This window comes from Myotis nattereri (genome assembly GCF_964212035.1).
Source record: "Myotis nattereri genome assembly, chromosome: 1".
Classification (NCBI taxonomy): Eukaryota; Metazoa; Chordata; class Mammalia; order Chiroptera; family Vespertilionidae; genus Myotis; species Myotis nattereri.
In genome coordinates, this window is record NC_138075.1 from 9,960,373 (window position 1) to 9,968,275 (window position 7,903).

The window sequence follows — 7,903 nt, forward strand, 5'->3', positions numbered from 1 at the left end:
TCACCCGGAGCCTTATCACACTGCACTGCTCCTAGGGCTGCACCCCACCTGCTTTCTATTCACCCCCTCGGGGCTGGAAGGACCTAGAGGGGGCGCCCGTTGTCACCGCAGCACCTGAAGCTGGACGTTCCCATCGCCCACCAAGGACAGCAGCACAGACCCAAGAAGCCAGAACAGACTGAAGACCCGAAGCAGCAGGCAGCTCAGCAGTGGAGCAAATGAACCTTCGTGGTCCAACTCCAGCTCAGTGCACACCACAGACAAACACGCCTGCTGTCAACACATGGAAACTCACCTACGGCTTCATCCTGCCAAGGCTACCAATGACACTAACAGCCGAAAACTCCACTAAGTCACAACCTGTGCTCATTCAGATTTCGCTTTAAAAATAACAGTTTTAAAAATTGGGGTGAGCCCAGTCAGCGTGGCTCAGTGGAAGAGTGCCAACCTATGAACCAGGAGGTCATGGTTCAATTCCAGATCAGGGCATATGCCCAGGTTACAGGCTCCATGCCTAGTATGGGGCGCGCAGGAGACAGCCGATCAACGGTTCTCTTTCATCTTCGATGTTTCTATCTCTCTCTCCCTCTCCCTTTCTCTCTGAAATCAATAAAAAATAATATATGGTAAGAAGATTGGGGTGAACTATCTACAACACTGGGTTCACCGTTTGAACTATTTTTCAGCATATGGTTCTGTGGCATTAGATGCGTCCCCACTGACCTGCAACTCACCCCGCCCACCTCCTGTCTCACTCAGTGCCTCACACCCGGCTCTGTGCTCCTGGGAAATGATGGTGAAGGATCTCCAAGTGCAGCAGTGGAGCTGATGACCAGCCTCATTTCCTCTTCCCTAAAGGCCAGCGCCTCAGAGGGTCTTGAGAGGACACAACAGTTTATTGGGAAAACAAGCAATGGTTCTCTACTGGGCGCTGCGCTCACGAGCACCCCCAGAGCCAGAGCCATGGGGATCTTTTCATCCAACAAGGGCGATGGGGATCGCCATCCTCTGTTGGTGCCCCGGGGGCCAGGCCCAGCGTGAGGCTTCACCGGCTCCTCTCAGGAGACACCACAGCAATCCTGCGGGGCAGCTTCATTACCCCATTTTGCAGATGAGAAAACGGAGGTTTAAAGAGGTCACCTGGCCATCAGGTGGAGGAGCCAGGACTTGAAGCCAGGCCTTTCTTACTCAAGAAGCCACCACACCATCCACGCAAAAGTCCATTCACGCTTTGCTCATGAGCTGCCAGCGAAGCAGCAGGAGTGGGAACACCAAGAAGTAGTCACGGGCACTGACCTGAAAGGGCTCACAAACTACACAGGGGGCCTGAGTCAGGGAGGCTTCCCAACCCACCAGCCACCCTGGTCTCTAACAGAAACATCAGGTCTGAGAGGTCCCTGCCAGCCGCACCACTCCTGCGTTCCACCAGGGGGCGGTGTGCTCCCCATGAACCTGAGCTCCCAGAGCAGAGATCCCTGTTGTGCCCACCTTGGTCCCAGGAGTGCTGAGACTCCAAATAGAGAACCGACTCCTCACACAGATTCATAGTTCAATGAACTGATTTTAGGTTTGGAACTGATGGGGACCCTTGATGAGAAGGACTATCCAGCTGCTCTCAACAGCCTCTCCATGATGCTTAGGAATGTGGATCAGAATTGGAAAAGCAGCACCTCCCCACCCCCCAAACCAGCCCAAGGCCCTCCTGTGCGCTGCAGAGATCTAAGCGCACCTTCACCGGCACCCTCAGGTGCACGAGATGTTGTTGAGCACAGGGACTGGCTACTTGTTTGACGGGTGCACTGCCTGCCCTTGGCCAACCCCACACCTCCTCTGGGGGCTGTGAGGGGGCAAACACAACAGACAGGGGAAGAGGCCTGGCTCCCCTGAGAAGCAGACACTTAGCAGGCCCTGCCCTGGGAGACAGAGAACAGACTGCACCCATCTGCCCGATGATGACATGAACGGAGGAAATCAGCCCAGGCCGGTTCTAATGCAGGTCAGTGACCACTGGGGAAGGCTCCTGCCATCCAGAGCTTTCAATCCCCCACAGACAGATCTAAGACATCCTCTGGGCGTCAGCGTGCTGTCATCTGGAAGCTCCTGGGACTGTCTGCATGGGGGCTGAGAAATCTGGCAACACTTACTTTGTAGTTCATGTCCTGACTTCAAGGCTGCCAGACCCTGCATGTTCTTCTTGGGGAGAATTGCAATAAAACAGTTCCAAATGGCCCTTGAAGAAAATCCTATTCACTTCGGGTGAGGATGGGCTGACACATGAGATTCAGAGCCAAGGGCCTCATTCAGCTCCCTGGATGAGGGAGAAACCACAGCCAGCCTGGCTCCCAGGCAGCAAGGGCTGCTACCCACCTTCTGACTGCTGCTCCATCTCCCAGCTCAGGTGGTCGGGCTGGTTCATCCTCTGGGCCTGTTCAGCCTCGAGGGCCATGCTGTCCCCCAACAGCTCCTTAAGGAGCTGCTGGGGGATGTGTCCACGATCCTAGTGCAGGAAGAGGGGAGTGGTGAGGATGCCCCCATGCCACCCTCTGGGCAGGCCCCATGCATCCACCCTCATTCCCCCAGGATGAAGGGCCTCCATGCACCTGGTCACTTCCAAAAACACAGCTGCACAGAAGTGACACCAACACAGTGCCCGGATGGGAGACCTACAGCCACTAAAAGAAATGCTGACCCAGTGGCCTAGGTGATGAAGACACCCAATGTCTCTGAGTGGTGTCTGAACAAAGTGGCATACAACGCAGGCTTTAAAGCAAGTAATGTGAGGACAGGCTGCTCTGCGGCCCCTTAGCAGGTTTAACATGTCTTGGAAAGACTGTAGGGACTCCCAAATCACAGCTCAACCCACATCCTAAACACCAGTAGATACCCTTTTTGCAACAGTCACTCACATACATCCATTATTAGAGAAAAGCAACAGAGCAGTCAAGCCTTCTCCTACACACACACACACACACACACACACACACTAGAGGCCCGGTGCACAAAAATCTGTGCACTCGGTGGGGGGAGGGGGGAGTGGGGGGAAGTCCCTCAGCCCGGCCTGTGCCCTCTCGCAGTCTGGGACCCCTCAGGAGATAACGACCTGCTGGCTTAGCCACGCTCCCTGGGGGATCGGGCCCAAGCTGGCAGTCAGACATCCCTCTGGCAGCCCGGCAGCCCTCAGGGGATGTCCACTTACCAGCGGGGAGCAGGCCTAAGCTGCAGTCGGACATCCTTAGTGCTGCTGAGGAGGCAGGAGAGGCTCCTGCCACCACTGCTGTACTGGCAGCCATCAGCCTGGCTTGTGGCTGAGCAGAGCTTCCCCTGTGGGAGCGCACTGACCACCAGGGGACAGCTCTTGCATTGAGCATCTGCCCCCTGGTGGTCAGTGTGTGTCATAGTGACCAGTCATTCACTGTCGTTCTGCTGTTAGCGTCAATTTGCATATTACCCTTTTATTATATAGAATAGAGGCTTGGTGCACGGGTGGAGGCCGGCTGGTTTGCCATGAAGGGTGTCCTGGATCAGGGTGGGGGTCCTGCTGGGGTGCCTGGCCAGTCTGGGTGAGGGGCTGAAAGCCGTTTTCAGGCTGGCCAAGCCCCCGGCGACGGAAGCTCCCAGCCTCTCCTTTTTTTCTTTTTTCTTTTTCTGGGTTTTATTTACCTTCTATAATTGAAACTTTGTAACCTTGAGTGGAGCTCAGAGCCAGCCAGGGAGGGCAGGAAGCTTGGCTTCCTCCATCGCCAGGGGCAACTCAAGCCTCCTGCTCGCTCCGGCTCCTTGGCCATGGCCGGCTGAAAGCAGGTATCTGGGGATTATTTATCTTCTATAATTGAAACTGTGTTGCCTTGAGTGGAGCTCAAGCTGGCCAGGGAGGGCGGGAAGCCTGGCTTCCTCTATCACTGGGGTAACCAAGCCTCCTGCTTGCACCAGCTCCGTGGCTGCCGGCTGCCATCTTGGTTGGGTTAATTTGCATATAGTCGGTCTGATTGGCTGGTGGGCATGGCTTAAGCCATAGTGAAGGTATGGTCAATTTGCATGTTTGTCTTTTATTAGTGTAGATATATTAGAGGCCTGGGGTCCAAATTTGTGCACCAGTGGGGTCCCTCGACCTGGCCTGTGGGATTGGGCCGAAACCGGCTCTCCGATATCTCCTGAGGGGTCCTGCATTTCAAGAGGGCATAGGCCAGACTGAGGAACCCCACTGGTGCATGATCAGGGCAGTTGAGAGATGTGTGAGGTTGGCCAACCGGGGACGGACAGCGGGAGGGCTCCAGGATGTGTCCCGCCCATCTCGCTCAGTCCCTATCGGCCAGACCCCAGCAGCAAGCTCACCTACCAATTGGAGCGTCTTCCCGCTGGCGGTCAGTGCACGTCATTGTGAGCAGTTGAGCGGCTTTAGCATATCATTAGCATATTGCTTTGACTGGCTGAATGGATGACTGGACACTTAGCATATTAGGTTTTTATTCTATAGGACATAAATATATTTTTACTAGAGGCCCAGTGCATGGATTCATGCACCGGTGGGATCCCTAGGCCTGGTCTGTGGGGATCGTGTTGAAACCAGCTCTCTGACATCCCCTGAGGGGTCACAGATTGCAAGAGGGTGGTTCTCATGTGACACACCCCAGAACTGGGCTTCCTCCTCTCGGGTTTTGGGTGCATCACCTGAGAACTGCAACTGCCAAGTGATAGCAGCTCAGCAGCTCCTGTGTTGAGCATCTGCCCTCTGGGGGTCAGTGCGTGTCATAGCTACTGGCCAGTCAGCTGGTCGTTTGGCTTTTATATATATATAGACTGATCTCAGAGAGGAAGGAAGAGGGAAAGATAGAAACAACAATGATGAGAGAGAATCACTGATCAGCTGCCTCCCACAGGCCACCCCTGGGCGTAGAGCCCACAACCGGGGCACTGGCCCCGGCCGGGAAGGCCCTGTCTGTTTTGAGGACCTTAAGTGTTGCCAACTCAAGCCGCTGAGCTTAGCAAGCAACCCTTCACCAACAGCAGGTCACTGCGTGGGCAGCAGCCCCAACCCTGTAGCAGAAAGTCAGAGAAGGGCACAACATAAACCTAAAAGTGCCCCAATCCGTTGTACACGTGGTGGGAGAGTGTCTGACATGTACAGCCTTGTCTATAGGATGAGTGCACCTGCTGACAGGTATGGACTTCGCTGAGCTGTTTCCTTAACAAGGAAGGGGTGGGGCTAAGAGTCTATTCCGGGTTAGAGGGCTGAGTCCAGGCCTCTCAATTCCACAGTCACTTCACTGATCTGGGTCCGGGAAATAAATGGCTATGGGTGAGCTTTTGTTCAACACACAGTTCCTATCTGAACAGTTTACACACGTCCTCTTGGAAAACCAACAGCTCTCGGCAGCTCTCGGCAGTTTCCTGGAAATGAGGGCTAAGGCACAACAAACAATACTATGGGCCTCTGGGGGTCAGGCACATGCTGGGTGTGGGACGCCATGGCTGGGCCCTCGAGGCCCCCTCATGGGAGGAGTCCGCTGGACTTACTCCTGTCCCAGGGCCCAGCACACATGGGGGAGCCGTTCAGCTCTTTCCCCTCATCTCCGCTCCCGCCCAGGAGCCTCCCAGAACCACTCGGTGTCTTAGGGGGCTGAGTCTCCCCCAGGTGCCTTCAGTCTGGGGACACACATAATGGGATGCGACCGTTTCTCTTGGCGGGCAGTTTCCCAAGGCTGGCCCCACTCATGCGTTCTAACGACTGGGAGTGGGCGGTAGCTGCTGCTTTTCCATCTCGTGTTCATTTTCCCCACAGGGCCCAGAACCCGAGATTCTTGGTAGGAGGGAAGCCATGGACCTCCCATCAGTGGACACAGATCTGATCAAAGCCTGGCAGCGGGCAGGGTTCGCTCAGACTCTGGAGTCACCTGGGCACCGTCTCTCTGCCCATCCCCAGCCCTGCACTAGGTGCCCTCTGTCCTTGCACATTCACTCTTCACAACAGCCCCAAGGGGGAGGCAGGCACAGTCCCTTCCTACACATGAAAAGGCTCTGCACTCACCGACTCCGCGCTCACTGACTCTACGTTCACCAACTGTAAGTTCACCGACTCTAAGTTCACCGACTCTACGTCCACCGACTCTTCACACACCGACTCCGCACCCACCGACTCCACACACAACCGACTCCACACCCACCGACTCCACGCCCACCCACTCCACACCAAACATTCCACTGTTTCCATGCCACCCATCCCAAATAGCTCCATGGCCTGCATTCTAAATGGCTCTGCCAGCAGCTTATGCCCCATGCTAAGTGCTTTGGAACACACAAATATTAGGACACTCTCCCTATGACACTTAACATCTATCTGGGCATATAAAACATAAAGGTATAACTATATATATCCTATATCAATTCAAATTAACTGCTTAATTCTAATTTGGTAACAACACATTCATTTTATTTTGTGGAGTCTTACCTAGAGAGCTCACCTCCGAAATTCTTCTCCCCATTGACTGTGAATAGTTCATACATTAGAACACCTGAACTCCACCAGTCAACTGCCTAAAACACAATTTGACAGACCATTCACTAATGTGTAGTTTACAAGAAAAATGAAGAAAGTAAAGTTGTATATTTGGAAAATACTTTATTTACTTACTTTTAAAAATATATCTTTATTGAGTTCAGAGGGGAAAGGAGATGGAGGGAGAGACAGAAGCACCAATGATGAGAGAATCATCAATCGGCTGCCTCCTCCAGGCCCCATAATGGGAATCGAGCCCCCAACCCACACATGTGCCCTGACAGGGTATGGAACCATGACCTTCTACTTCATAGTTTGACGCTCAATCACTGAGCTACACCGGCCGGACTGGAAAAGATTTTATCAAAAAGATATTGTACATAACTTTCTGTGCAAGGAGTATTAAATTAGCACAATCAAGAAAGACATTTAGAGAACAAATATGCAGGTGTCCTCAAAACAGAATTTAAACCTTTAGGCTGTCAATCAATGCACTAAGAGTGTTTTAATTATTTTCTAAACTGGTAATGGTTTTACTTGGGTTAAATAAAAAACTCATTCTTAATTTAAAAGAAATTTTAAAAATTTTAAGTAAATGCAATATGTGGACTGAGGTTTGAAGAAAAAAAGTACTGATTGGCATTTTTATTACTTATCCAGTTCCAATAACTGTTATAAAATTACTTAAAGTGAAACCAGACAACCAATGGGCCCAGGCTGCTGGTTACTACTTGAACCAATGTAGCAGAAACATGGGTTGACTCATATATGGCGTTTATTCCATTAATGTGGGCAGAATGGGAGCGCAGCAGGTCATCCACAAACATCTGCTCTACTCTCCCCATAAGCCAGCTGCTTCTCTTGGGTAGAAAGACACAGATTCCATGGGAAAGTAGAAATCCCACGCATGGAAAGTAGGCAAGGTACAGTGCTTACAGGTCACATGCAATTCGGGCTGGGGGTTGCATGACTCAGGGACCAGCTTACAGGCAACAAGGATGTTAACCTAGGCCGTTGGGAGCTGCATTTCCATGTTAGCTCCAATGCCTCAGGGTGTACAACTCTCAAACAGATTAGAACGTGCTTTCTCTAATCAAAACAGAGCAATCATGGTTAATAGAGCACCATTATTAGTAATATTTCTTATAATTATAGCTAGTCCCTAATATTCTATTCCTGCCCCTAACAAAAGAAAAAGGGGGAAAAATCCCACCTAAAGGTGTTATTATTTCATAACTACCTCAATCAATTTCTCTTTTAGAACCTATCTCATAAAATAGTCTTCATTTGTGGGAAGCATAATGAGATTTAAAATGATGTCAAACAAAATGTAATCTAAACTGGAAACAAATTTGTAGATGTAGTGACCGGAACGGAGAACACAGCACATAACATATAAATTTAAAGAAT